General features: G+C 33.0%; 1 pseudogene; it reads left to right on the top strand.

Annotated features, from left to right (window-relative positions):
* The first annotated feature begins 12,029 nt into the window (after positions 1-12,029).
* LOC141421724 (olfactory receptor 8H1-like) lies at positions 12,030-12,962 on the top strand (annotated as a pseudogene).
* The last annotated feature ends 2,760 nt before the right edge of the window (positions 12,963-15,722 follow it).

Genomic DNA, 15,722 nt, shown 5'->3' with positions numbered 1-15,722 from the left:
TAGCTCAGGATATAATGGAGAGATGAAATTATATCAAATTAAAAAGCTTCACTGTAGACAAAGAAAACAGCACTAGTTACAAGAGACAGCCAAAAGAATGGAGAAAATCTTTGTCAGCTATTCCTCTGACAATGGCTTAATATCCACAACATATGAATAACTCAAAAAATCAAATACCAACAGGAAAAGAATACAATCATTAAATGGGCTAATGAATGTGACAGGTCCATCCCAAAGGAATAAGTACAAATTGCCAATGAACACATAAAAATATTCAGCATTGCTAGCCAGAATGGAAATGCAAATCAAATCTATGTTAAATTTCTATCTTATCATAATGAGAATGGAAGTTATCAAGATAACAAACAACAAATGCTGGTGAGGATAGAGGGAAAGAGGAACCCATATGCACTCTTAGTTTGAATCTAAATTAGCACAGGTCCTCTGGAGATCAGTTTGGGTGTTTCTAAAAAGAAAAGCATTGAATTTGTATAAGATTCAGCTTTACCTCTTTTAGGTATATCCCACAAAGTATCAAGTGTCAGTTTATGATAGAATAATTCTACAGAAATGTTCACTGTGCATTGTCCACATTAGTCAAGTCATGGAATCAGCCATATCAATGAATAAATGGATAAAGAATATGTGATAAATGTACCCAATTGTGTATTATTCAGCCATTAAAAAGAAATGGATTTTCATTATTTTTTTTTGGAAAATGGTTGGGACTGTAGAGTATTATATTAAGCAAAATAAGTCAGACTTAGAAAGACACCATCACATATTTCCTCTGTTATGCAGAATCTTGATTTTAAAAGACATGGAAGTAATACTAATTGCAGGAAGGGGAATGCAACATGGCTGAGCCACTTTTTAAATCGATTGCAGGTTTTTTTCAGTTTTTATTTTTATACAAAGGGGTTTCCTTGCAATACTTTCACACATGTAGACATTATACCTCAAGGAGGGATAATGAAGAATGATGGAGGGGTGAATTCAAGTATGATATATTTGATATATTCCAAGAACCCTTGTAAATGTCAAATGTACCTGCAGCACAACAATAATAAAGTAATTAAAAATTCAATCCTCCTGCTTCTCCCTCCATCCTACTCCCCCATTCTTAAAATAATTTAAGCACGTATCATATCTTCATCTATGCATACTTGGTACTTTGACCATATAACACCCCCTCCACTTTCTTTTGTGTCCTCCTTCCCACTGGTACCTACCCTAAACAGGACTCCTGTTTTACATTCCTATTTTTTTAAGACTAAATTTCACTGTGACCTAGTAACCAGAGGATGGTGTTTTGGGGGTTAGGTATTCAATGCCATTTTAATTCAGGTTAGTGAACAGTCAATCCAATGTTTTCACAAATGCAGCCTGGGGTCATTTCCCCAGTTCTGGAATACACAATTGGAATAAATATGCTCACAAATTTTACCTAGAACAATCCTTACATTAGTTTCACGAAAAATAGAGTGAAGGATTCTATGATGGAAAATGAGAAATGGAAAACATAAAAGTGATAAATGAAAGCATTATTGAGTTGTTGGAGGACTGCAGAGCTTAGTGTCACCACCAAGGACTCGAAAGATCAGCAGGTGATGATTCACAAAATATCTCAACTCTTTTACCCATTTATCTTATTCTAAAGAAGGATGGATTAGTTGAATGTGACTGGATTATTGCAAACTCAATCAAGTAGTGACCCTAATTACATCTACAGCACCAGATACAGTTTTACTACTGAAGCATATAAATGTACCTACTGTTTGGAAAAGGTTTATTGTCCATCACTGTTAATAAATGCCAGCAGAAGCAGCAAGGTTTCAAATGCAAGTTCACTGTCCTACACAGTAGTATATCAGCTCTCCATCCCAACATCATAACTTAGTTCCTGAGGATCCCAAACATCTTTATCTTCCACAAGATGTCATATTAGAACAGTATATTGATAGTATACTGGATGGACCTAATGAACAAGTAGCAACTATTCTAGACTCATTTATCTGACATTTTCTGGCACATGGTACAGAACAATCTAACAAAAATTCATGGGCCTTCTAATGAAGTAGAAATGCTAGGTGTCAAGTGTTATGGAGTATGTCGCAAGATCCTTTCTAAAGTGAAGAACACTTTCAAACAACCTAGGGAGGATGAGAATACATAATGGGACTATTTGTTCTTTGGAGACAGCATATTTCTCTTTTGAGTATGTCACTTCAGGAAGTATACTGAGTGAAATTTAAAAAAAAAACAACTGCTAGTTTTGATTGGGGTCCTGTACAAGAGAAATCTCAGAATAAGTGCAGACCATCTTGCCAGCTCCTGTGAGATTGGAGCCACATTCACCAGGTCAAAATTCTTGAGATGTCAGTGATGGACTGGGAAACTGCTTGGAGAATTTTTCAACCCCCTATATGTGCCTTGAAGGTTTTGGATCAGGGCCCTGTCATCCTGTACAGGTGAATAATCTTTAGAGAAAGTTTATAGACTGCTATGGATTTTAGTAAATACTGATTGTTTCGCAATGGATTACCATGTTGCCACATGACTTAGCTTCCCATGGGAAATGGTTATTTTCTAATGTCAAATTTTGGTATGTCCAGAAGCACTCACTCCCTCATTGAATCAAAGTTGTATGATGAAGACGGCCTTAGCATGCTCCAAAGGCCCATATAGTTTACATGAACTGTCCTAAAACACCATGGTTCACAGTCCTTTCAGATTGCATTCTCTTTCTAGGCCAAAATGATAGCCTAATAGGGAGTTCACTACTATATATTCACAGGTGAAAAAAACACTTCCATGATATGCAAGCATTATCCAAAAGTGAAGAGCTGTAGTACTAAAGCCTCTTATCAGAGTGCACGAGCTGTGGAGATATGGTTTCCTCCGTCTTGATAGCCCCTTGGTCCAGAAAGATAACTGACAAGAGGCTTGAAGTAATGCAGAGACCTTCCACTATGGCAGTGCTTAGTGTAGCCATGGATGCATTGCCACACCTAAGACCTGTGGTCTCTAGAGTCATCAGTGTGCTGCATCATCCTGGGAAAGGCACAGGCAAAGGCACAATACTTCAATGCATGAGAGCTGACATAGGCATTTTGGCCAGCAACACCATGCATGCAGGCAGGCATATGGCTGTTGGGTCCTAATACCTTGCCACAGGTCAAGAAAGATTGTGCGCCAGTCTTAAGATTGAAAGTTGTTTGGCTATTAGGTCTTAAGCTTAGGCCCTGTTACTCCTTTCATAGTTCTGTTTTTACCTTTGTGATAGGAATGGTTGTTCTGTGTCTACTTTGCCTCTATATTTTAGAAGCAAATAATTTGTTGCATTTCATAGGCTAATTGCTGAAGTTAACTTTATCTCAGGATGAATCATGTCTTGAGTCTCAGTCCAATCTGATTTAAATGAATCTCTGGAATTTAGAACTTGAGTTGATGTTGGAATATGCAAAGACTATTTGAAACTATTGAGATGGATTAAATGTATTTCTGTATGAGAAGAACATAAAGTCAAGAGTGAAATGGTTTGAATATATTCAACAAAATTCAGATGCTGCCATTGTGGTAGCATCAAAAAGTGGGGTCTTTAGAGGTAGTTATCATAAAGTCTCTTTCCTTATTAATGAGACTAAGGTCTTTATAAAAGAGGCTTCTTGAAGCATTTGGAACACTCACTCTCTTGTTTTTCCACTTTTTACCACATGAGGACCCAGTAAAAAGACTCCTGCCAAAAATTAAATACTGGTATTATAATTCGGAGTTTCCCAGCTTTCAAAACTGAGACAAAGTGAACTTCTAATCTGCTGTTTATAAATTACACAGTCTCACCTGGCTAGAGATATAGCTTAGTGGTACAACACTTTTATAGCATGCATGAATCTTTGGTTCTGAACACTAGCATGACATAACTAATAATAATCATATCATAATAATAATCATAAAATACCTAGTCACAGATATTCAGTAATAGTAGCTCACAAAATCAGGATTTACTGATTTTATATCATATTATTTAAATATTGTCAACTTGACATTTAATTTAGGATATCAAAAAGAACAGATATAAATTAAGGATTTCACATTCTTTTTTGCAGAAAGAGGGTCAGGAGATTTTTGGCTGTAATTAGAGTAGAATGTCATATTCAGCAGAAGTATGACATTATTTTCTTCATTTGGAAGTCAAATATGGTTTAAGGGTAACCACATGAATGTCAAGTTTGCAAGGGTTACATCTGTAATGATTGATTTTATTGTGTCAACTTACACTGGTAATGGGTATCCATATTCAGGAAATATTAATCTGCATGTAGTTGTGAGGATAATTTTGATGACATTGATGTTGAAGTTGGTGGAATTTGAGTTGCCCAACACACTGTAGATGATAGTCCAGCAACCAGCTGAAGGACAGTATGGAGCAAAAAATTAGCCTTTTCAGAGCAAGAGCTAATCTCTCAGCAGACTGCCTATGGACTTCGTTTGTGTCAGCGACTCTCCTTCCTCTCTAGAACACTGCCTTTGGGCTAGAACTAACTTATCAGTTCTGCTGCTTTTACCATCAACTATATTCACATCACCCAATTCCTTATGATAAATCTTTCTTCTCTATATATAATAAAACCTCTCCCTGTTTCTCTTTAGAATCTGGTCTAATATAATTTTTATGCTTCCTTTGGGCTTCTGATTATTTGGTACCTATAGTTTTGTTAGAAATTAATTCAGAATATTGGGGTGTCAGGACAGAGATGACAAAACTTGGAAGTCACTGGACAAATAAAAATTTGCTTCAGCAAAACCATGTGAAATCAACAAAGAGTGTGGTAAGCATGCTCACTGAGCAGGAAGTCCTCTCTGATTTTGTCTCTAGTGGTTTCTGGTTCACCGGTTATGCAGTTGGGTGATTTGAAAGGTGACAGTTCAGGTAAAGAAGCTTGGAAGCAAAAAGTTTAAAGGTTCAGTGAAATAATAGCTGTCTTAGGTGATAATCTTCAGAACCAGGACATCTGTGAAGACAGGAACTTGCTCAGCTACGAAAAACAACACTTTCTCCATAACAGGACTTCTTATCAGGTCAAGTAGAGCTCATAAAGCATATGGAAAACAAGTTAGGGAGACTAATATTTGTAACAGTGGCAGTTATTGATTAAACTTTTTGACAGAAAAGACCCAACCTAAGTTCATTTTATAGGTTGATGTTCATTTTAAACAAAGGTTTGGCCATGTTTTCAAATATTTATATTGGAGTTTCCATTCTTCTTATGCAATTCAAATTACATGTTCATTAGACTGATTTTTTTTGTACAACTATTGGATGCATTTATTTCTACTTTTTTATCATTAAAGTAATTCTCTTCTAAATGACTTCACAATTTTCTACTTATCTTCGTTTATCAGTATTGAGATTCCTGACTTGAGGTGAATATTTTCCAGTCTCATAATAAACATTTATTATACCTTAACTTTTTATTTCTGAGATGTATTGTTGCTATGTTACCCAGGTCTGTATCAAATTCTCGGGATCAAGAAATAACCCTATCACTACCTCATGAATATCTGGAAATACAGTTACATGCCACTGTGTCATGCTTTTTAATTATAAATAGAGCAAGTTATTTTTATTATATATGAATTTGTATATTATATGCAGAAACAATTTACACATGCAAGTTTGTTTTATAAAAATATTAATTCTACAGAAGAATCAGTTTAATTGTGATATTTTATGACATGCACATATATTGCTCATATCCTCTTCTACTACCTTTTCTTACTCTCCCCTTTACACCCATTCTAATCTCCAATAGTCTTCCTCCTACTTTCGCATCATCTTGTTTTTCATGATTCCACTTATAGAGCAAACACATAGAACTGGCCAAAATCTGCCTTATTTCACCTAATAAGATGCTCTCCAGTTCTTGTTTACATTTCATATCTGTCCTTGCTGAGAACTTCTTATATTTTCAGACTAATGGTTTGAAGTATTTCTTATTTTTAGACAAAGAGTGACCATTATGTCTTTAAATATTTCAATGCTCTTTCATATTTTTATTAACACTGTCTATCATTAGATTTGATTAATATCTATCAGTTTACTTTCAAGTTCACATATTCTTTCCTAATCTGTGTTTACTCTACTGATGAATCTACTACCAGTTTTCTTTGTCTCTCTTTGTGATGTGTTTGTGTGTATTCATATTTATTTCCAGTATTGGAATGGACAATTTTTGTTGATTTTTGTGGCATATTCATGCATGCTGTTTACCCTCTGACCTAGAATATTTTCAAGCATTTACCAATGGCTTTATTTAAAAACTACCAAGAACATGTGTATCTACTCAAGTTGATTTTATTAGGAATTCAAATAAACATTATTATGGCTTGGCAGAGAAAACTTTGAGACAAAAATGCTCACTCTTTCATGTCAAAAGTCTGCTCTTTTCAAATATTCATTGACTCTAATGATTATTTTAATGTAGCTGAGTTGTTCCTACATACCTTCCTGATGGCCTCACATTCTCACATCATTTGTCCAATTTCTAAAGTGAAAGGTTTCATATGCTCTATTTTGTTTGTGAGGATCTTCTCTTTTATGGATTTCAAATTATTTGGACATATGCAAGTTCATCACTGGATTAGGCTCACAGAAAGTTATTACTCTTTAGATTTTATGATTTTTTAAAAATAATGTGAAGGTTAAAAATGGTTTTCAGTTTTTATGTCCTGTGTGGAAATACATGTTTGTAATCTCCTATGTCTTATTCATTGCTATGGTTCTATTAAAATCTCCTACATAGCGAATTCCATTAGTAATAGTGAAATATCACTACTCTGCACCTTGAAAATGTAATGGAATCTGAATATAAGTACAGAGCTATCTGATCTCATCCTCTCTGCTCTTATTCTGCTAAATGATTTCTTTGCTTCATTTAAAAATTATCAGCATATATTAATTGTAAATGGAATTTCATTTTTATATTTACATACATGCAGATATTGTGTTTCATCAAATGTCCCCATCTATTACACTTTCTTTTCATTGGTTCCCACTTCCTTCCTTTATCTGACAGGTTTTAGTGCATTTCTTTATGCTATATTCATACATACATGTAATGTACTTTGATCATATTCATCCTACCTCACCCACTTTGTCCATGCTTCCTCTCTTGTATCATTCTTTCTTTCCTCTTTTTATGTTGATCACACAAGCTCAGAAAGTACAAATTATGCATCTAATGAATGGTATGAATTATAATATCCAAGAAAGCCACTGTTCCAAAAGATTTTAATTCATTCCTGTCTCTTTTCTTTCTGCCATTGACTAAATGAAGACTTTCAGTATGTCCTATCTTTTTGTCTATAAACTGAGTAAGAAAACTGTAAGTGAGGTCAGTGACTTATTTTGTCCCATGTTCAACAAGCCAAAAGGCAGAAACTGTGTAGCCAGGCTACTTACATCTGAGTGCTAATGCCAGTCTTAACACTACAGACAATTGAGTAAATTACTTAAATTTTTATACGTCGACCTCATCTATGATAAAAACAGAATACAAAAAACTTTCTTGGGGCCGTTATGAAGATCACATGAAATAATCCTTTTAAAGACTTTATATAATTGTTCTGTGTATACAAAGCTTCATGTATGTATATATTATAATTATCAAAGATAGTTAAGTTTCCTCCATGTGACTAAGGCTTATAGATAGGTATAAAAATAAAACTTGTTTAGCTGTTTTATGTTACACAAATTACTGCAAGCATGGTGACCTAGTGAAGCAGGAAATGTTTCCTATTTTTTATCTTTGTATTTCATGAAGAATTGCTAACTCTGTAGATATGTGATTGTACAAAAGGCTATGATCTGAAGATTACAGATTGAAGGAGAAGGACCCCACAATGCCTGTCTGTTAGGTTCTTCTTGGCCTCCTTGGGTAGTAGTTCTAATAGTTCTTTCTTACTTCCTTCCTTCCTCTGTCTCCCTCCTTCCTTCCCTCCTCTTCCTCCTTTTTACTTTTCCCTCTCTCTCTTTTGTATACGTCAGGGCATTTCTGATATGAGTGTCAGATTATACACTTTCAGATAAGGTGGGTCAGAGAATTCACTTATGGTAATGTTGTACAGAGAAAATGTATAAGTTCAGAGTGATGGTTCTTTTTTTTATGACATAGTTTGGGAAAGAAGTCTCATCATTTTGATAACCTCACATAGGGTAGAGAAATTCTAATGTCTTACCTGTCATGGGGGAGACAAGAATAGAAGAAATGAGGATTGGAGAAGATCAAAGAGACTTTTCTCTGAGGTCCTTAATTTTAAACTATTCAGCATATCAAGGTTATAGGTTCTGATCTATTATGTTTTTAACCCCCCAACATTTCCTATCTGAAGCTTCAGCTAATGTTCCAAAATGACCATAAACTGAACTTGTGGCTGTGGAGAAAAGAGGTGAGTTGGCAGGTGAGTGGGAAGTGATCTGCAAAGAGTGAGAACTTTATGTAAAAATATGCTGAGGACTGGATGTATGGCTTATGCAGTAGAGCATCTGTTTTGCAATTTTAAAGCCCTGAGTTCAAACCAAAGTCCTACTAAAATTAATCAATTTTTTAAAAAAAGGAAAAGTATATTGAATGAGAGAACACATCTAAGCTCTTTAACAACTTTAAGCTCATTGAACAATCTAAACATGTAAGAAATATAACTCATTCATTGATTCATCCTTTATTTTGTAAATATAGTCTTTAGTAAATCATAGGTTCCAGGTAAATTTTATGCCCTGCTGATAAAATTATGAGAGGAGGCTCAAGAGATTATATAGAGTTATATACAACATTTAAGTTGAAAAAAATTCCTAAAGTCTTTAAAATAACTTTATCTTGTTTTCCATATATGTCAAAAATAATCTTCACAAAGCTTAAATGACTGTAATCTAAAAGCAGTATAAAAATTAGAGCTATTTTCATTTGCCTTATAACTTCAGTATTGCATCACTGCATGCTATATTTTGTATAAGATGTTGTCCAAAATAATTCAATTTGTAATATTTGGTTCATGTTGCTATGTTAAAATTGTATACAGTATGTAGATATTGTATTTAAAAAGAATTCAATGAACAATGGCAAAATATGAAATCTGTTTTGCTTCCAAAAATATTGATTGATAGATAATAGTAGTAATCTATTTGCTCATCACCACCATGTTTAGTATGCAAGGATTTTGTATAAAATTACCAAATTTGTGTTTAACAAGTTGGCTGGCAAGTGGGCAGTACAGCTATGAAATTTTATTTTATTTTTTCCTTTGTTTTTGTGCTGGTTGGGGGTACATTGAGGCATTTACATAGGTTATTACAAAATGTATCAAATATATCATACATGAATTCATCTTCTCAGCCATTCTCCTTCATCCCACTCTCCCCCGGTTCCTGAAGAAGTTTCAACAGTATCATTTTTTCATTTACTCACATGTGTACACATTTTTTCACTGTATTTTGCACTGTATTCACCATCTTACCCCTTTTTCCTAATACCTCCTCTCTTCCACTGGTGTTAGCTCTCCCCACTTAGCAAACTATAAATTCTCATTTTATGAAAAATTAGTTTGATTACACACCTAGGAAGTGACCTGTAGACCACTAAATTAATTGGAAAATCTTTCATTGTGTTAAGGATGATTTTTTTTTGCTTTTTTAAATATTTTTCTTTTTGACCATACTGAGGTTTGAATTCAGGACTTGACAATTGCTAGGTAGGTGCTCTACCACTTCAGCCACTCCATTAAGGTTTTGCTCTGGTGATATTTGAGGTAGTGTCTCACTTTTTGTATTTTATTTTCTGCTGGGTAGGGGTACATTGGAGCATTTACAAATGTTCTTAAAATACATCAAATAGTCTGGACTTTTCCTGGGTTGGCCTGGACTGCCATCTTTCTATTATGCTTCTTGCAGCAGCTGGAATATCAGGAGTGGGCCACCACTCACAACCATTGGTTCACATAGGGGTACCACAGACTTTTGCCTGGCCTAGATATGAACCAAAATCCTCATGATCTCTAGCTCCTGAGTAGTTGACTTTCTTTTATTGAACTTAAAAAGGGTAATGAAATTTGAAAGCACATTGCTTATTTTTGGTGGGCAGACAACAGGTGACAATTTGAACCAGTACAGAGAATCTGCACATTTCTGTGATGACTCAAAAGGTGTATTTATCAGCTGATGAACACTCAGTTCACTTACTGAATGATGGGACATGAGCAAATGCAAAACAGATGACATAGTGGAAGTCAACATAGCATCGATGATGGTTTATTATAAAAATTTTGTGTGCAAAATGATAATGAAACTGAATAAATAATATAATAGTTATGCAAATTTATATGTATATGTTCAAATAAATATTATGTGAAAAGGGAAATCACATTAATATATTAACAGTTTAGAATTGCTTTCATTCAGTTCGTTGAATTTTGGTGTTTCTTATTGCTTTTAAATAGAACATTTTACTAACAATATAAACATTTCAATATTCAATACAAAATATTTCATTCTTGATAGTTTCAGTCATACATTAATAAATATTTTCTATGAACAATTCCTCTTTGGCACACTAGTGAAAATTTTCTTACTTAAAAAACCATGCTATGTAAATCTTATACCTCAAACATTTATATAAATATTATGTGTCATTTTAAAAGTATTTTTAAAAAAATAGTACACCAAGCAGAGGTCCATTCACCATTTTCTTCTTTATGGACCTTCTTTGTGAGAAGGCAAAAGTTTTATTCATGAAATCATTAAAATTTTGAAAACAAGCCAAATAATTTTCCATGGAAATTGGTCCCTGAGGGGAGAAAACTCTTGCGTGATCCCCAATGCCCATTGAATGAGACACACTGGATTTACCAGACTGAAAGGCACAACACACAATGCTCTGCATATATTCATAGTAGATCTAGCATCTTGGGATTCTCCTGAAAAATACATTTCTGGTAAAAATTTATCTGACAAAACTAAACAAAATATCAAGACTGATATAACTTTGTTCAGAATAGAGAAATGAGTGCACAAAAATTTAATGATAACTATGTCAAGGACCACCAGTGCTACATTACAGATTTTTTTCACCTCCTTAAATGGATTTCAAATTCTTTTTGTGAAAAAAGCTGGGCTGATAAATTTTGGGGCAAAAAATTGGAAGAAAGATTTTTTGACCAAGTTTGTATCACAGTTAAGTATTCTTAAAAATGAAATGTTTTATATTGGATAAAATTATGGAGGATCTTTATTAAGAGAATATGTATGCACATATTATTTGGGCTTTATCATGAGTATTGTCAGCAATGTAGAGTTGATAGACTAAGATTCTAAAAGAAATGTGAATATTTTGAAAGCATAATCCTAGAAGAAATTTGTTTCTGGATTATCAAATTAGAAAATTATTTCATGTCCTGCATGCAAATCCTTACATGTGGTCTATATCATAATATTCCCTAAGAATCCACTAAAATGAAATTTACTTAGAGTTTGTGAATGTTAACAGGAAAACAGTAAATGATACACTAGAGATGTTTTCTACCATTGTCCATTATATATCTGGCATTTTGCTCAGGTCATTGAACTCATTATGAAAAGTAATATACTATTATGGTCTTTGAAATAAAAATTATAAAATAAAATGATAGAGTCAGCATGAATTGGCACTGACATCAAGCAAGTTATTTTGGATTTGTCTATGGTATAATATTTCATGTAAATAAAATATGTAAATGGAAATAATTTAGAATAGCTTCAAGTACATTCTAGTTATGAAGTATGTTAAGTTTTGTGTTATGATATCCAATTGTCAGTTTATATCCATATCTATATTTCAAAATCAATTATTTCAGTGATAGTTTATTTATTTATTATTAATTAGGAGACTATGTAAGTTACTTAAAAAAACATGAAAGTTAATAAAAACAAAATGCATTTTAGAATCATTTGAGTGAAGCATGAACTTTGATGTCCAACCTGTATAGAACAAAACACTATGAGTATGTGGAACATCACACGCGTGCCTGACTTCATCCTGATGGGACTGACAGACTCTGAAGAGATCCAGCTGATGCTCACTGTGCTCTTTCTCCTGATATACCTGGTCACTGTGCTGGGGAATGTAGGGATGATACTGATCATTCACCTGGATGTACACCTTCACACTCCTATGTACTTTTTTCTCAGTCACCTGTCATTTCTTGATCTCTGTTACTCAAATGTCATCACTCCTAAAACCTTAGGGAACTTAGTGATTTCCAACAAGAGCATTTCATTCACAGGCTACTTCACACAGATGTACTTGTTTGTTTTGTTTGGTGCTGCTGAATGTTTTCTTCTCTCTTCCGTGGCCTATGATCGCTATGCAGCCATTTGTAATCCTCTACAGTATCTAGTTATTATGTCCACAAGGCTGTGCTGTGCCCTCTCTTCTGGAAACTATATGACTGGTTTTTTGGATTCCTCTTTCAATGTGATTTGCATGAGTAGACTACATTTCTGCCACTTCAATGTAACACATCACTTTTCCTGTGATACACCCTAATTTTAGCCTGGTCCTGAGAGGATACCTTTTATAGTGAAATCATGGTATTCATTTCTGCTGGTTCTACCTTAATGGTGTCGCTAATCACAATGTCTTATGTGTCCATTCTCTGTACTGTTCTGAAAATTAATTCCACCACAGGAAAGCCTTCTCTACGTTTGCGTCCCATCTCCTGGGAGTCACCATCTTTTACGGCACTACGATCTTTACTTACTTAAAACCAAAGAAGTTCTACTCCTTGGGAAAGGATCAAATGGCTTATGTTTTTTACACCATTGTGGTCCCCATGCTGAATCCTCTCATTTATATTCTTAGAAAAAAGAAGTGAAAAATGCTTTCATTAGAGTCATGCAGAAGAGAAGGGGCTCCAGGCAATTAATGTAACAGTGCTGTTAAGCATTTCAACTCATTTTTAATTTCTTTCCTGTTGGACAGGACTTTGGACTCCCTCTAAAAACAATGGATTTGCTTCATTTATATTTCTTTGAGCTGAAATAAATTTACTCAAACATGGTTTTTGACACACCCAGGAGGATGTATTTAAATTTCCATTCTGTGATTACCAGTCATAAAGTATGTATAAATCTACCGGCTAAATGTATGTGACTTTTAAAGAAAAATAACATTCAAAATTAAAGAATATGATCTAATTCTTAGCAGTATACCATAAAGCATTTCTTATATATTCCAAATTTACACAATTTTTATTAAAAATAGACATCCATTTTGGCAAATTATACATGTTTCAGAAGTCATTCTCTTTAAAGTGAGAAATACTTCTTAGATGAACAAGCATTTATAGGTCACTCAAAGTTTAAATCTAAGCTTTCTCTATCACACAAGATTAATAGTAATTCTATGTCCATGTGATCAGAGGATGGATTAGATTTATGTAAAGCAATAATCCTCAGTACTGTCAATTATCATGGCAGGACTTACATTCCTGCAATATTGTAATGAACAATGCCTTTTGAAGAATATGCACTTTTGTTTTTACAAATACAGGTCAGTTAATTTAATTCATGAACAAAAAAATAGCTGCAAAGGAAAACAGTCAGCAGTTTCTCTATTGGTACCGAGAATAAATAAAGCCATTGAAGTAAAAATGAATTATACTAAAATGGTGTTTTCTAACTGGAAACAATTTGGAAAAAACAAAATTTATGAAGAATGACATCGTAAAAATTATTTATAATTTTGTGCATGTTCTCTATAAATAATTGTGAGTGTATGTCTGTCCATTCTTGTCATTTTCTATGTGGAATTTACTTCATTCAGTTACAACTTTAACATGTGGTCAACTATTTGTCTATGAAATTAATTTTCTTTCAGTATGTAGGCAAAATCATGAGTCTATCTTTGCAATGCTGTGTACCTAAAACACAGTGAATTTACTAACTTAAAAATCTTCAAGCAGTGAGAGTTCTTATTTTTGTGTTTCCTGTGAAACTTGATATCCAAACACTTCCATGAATATCAAGCACTGTATTCTCTTAGAGGCTCAAGTGGTAGAGCAGATGTCTAGGAGCCTAAGTCTCTGAGTTCAAGCCACAGCAATATAAAAAAATTAAAACAACACTAGTTTCATTGACTGTCATCTGATTCCTTTAGCTTTTTAATATTCTTGAAAATGAATTATTGAATTAAATATTTTGTATTCTTAATGGTGAAAACTTATATAACACTGATTTAAAAATGAGTTAAGATCTATTGGCATCCCATATTTTTTGGCCAAGTCATTTTCTAATATTTCTTTATTGTTAAATTTTATCTACATGTTATGGAATTGAAGTTTTAATTTTCTCTGGTGTACAAAGGATACTTTGAAATATTTGTTTTCTAAGTAATTTTTTGTTGTTTAAACTTCTATAAAATTGAATACCAATATTAAAGGAATGTGTTTTCATAAATTAATTTTGAAATTAATATTAGTGCTGTTTGCATAAAAATATGATCCATTTTTTTCCTAAATGTTTCCTGAAAGCACAATTTTTCTATTTTATCAGTTAATTTAAGTTATAGGAAACATCAAAACTGTCAACTAACTTGTTAAATATTTTAGATTGTGCTATATTTCTTGACTTTCTTGTTTCACGATTTTGCCTTTTTCAATATTGATGCCATATGAAAGGATTGTGACTTTTGTTGGCTTGTGTGTTTGCATTCTCTATAATGTATAGTTGTTGATATAAGTATTTGTTCTTACTTGTAATAAGAATTTAATAAAAGTTTATATTTGACCTTTTCAATTTATCTCTGGTACTGTAAATGCCTATGTCATTTCATAGATTCATAACTTCTTTTCTCATTTCTAGTGATTTTTATAACATCTAACTTTAACTTCCTTTCATTTATTCCTGTGATTTAGAAAATTCATACTGTCAGTTTGTGTTGGCAAAAATGTTCATCAGAAAATATAATTTTTGTAGACAGAATTTAAGTTTTAAAAATTCTTAAGGTCATTAAAGTGAGATTACTTTATTTTCTTTTTCTTTTAGCCCAAAAAGCATCTTTGCAATATTTTAAATGATAATCTAAAAGCAGTATGAGAAATTAGAGCTATTTGTATTTTCCTTATAATGTGAACATTTTATCACTGCTTGCCCTATTATTATAACATGCTATCTGTAATAAAGTGTAATATTGTGTTCATGTTGCCATGTTAAAATATTATATAAAATGAACAGAATGTAGTATTTAAGAAGAACGTAATGCACAATGGCAAAATATGATTTTTTTTGTCTTTTGCTTTCAAAAATACAGATTGGTAGATAATAGTAATATTAAATTTTGCTAATCACAACGATGTTCACACAGTTTATAAGGGTTTTATGTTTAATTAAAATTTCATGTTAAACCATGTTGGGTTTTGTATTTCTATATGCATTTTTGAATTTATTTTTAATTCTATGAAGAATGTCTTGGAAACTGATGAATATTCTAGTGATTCTGTAGATTACTTTCAATAATATAGTCATTTTCACAATATCAACACTGGTGACCCATAAATATGGAAGTTTTTCCTATTTACTAGAGTCTTATTCAGTTCTTTTACAAGTGTTTTGATTTTAATTTCTTAGGTAGGTTTATTCCCTGGATAGGGATATTCCTCTATATTTTTTGAGGCTATTGTGAATGGGATGG

Source organism: Castor canadensis, chromosome 1 (genome assembly GCF_047511655.1).
Source record: "Castor canadensis chromosome 1, mCasCan1.hap1v2, whole genome shotgun sequence".
Classification (NCBI taxonomy): domain Eukaryota; kingdom Metazoa; phylum Chordata; class Mammalia; order Rodentia; family Castoridae; genus Castor; species Castor canadensis.
This window is presented reverse-complemented; position numbering and strand designations above follow the sequence as displayed.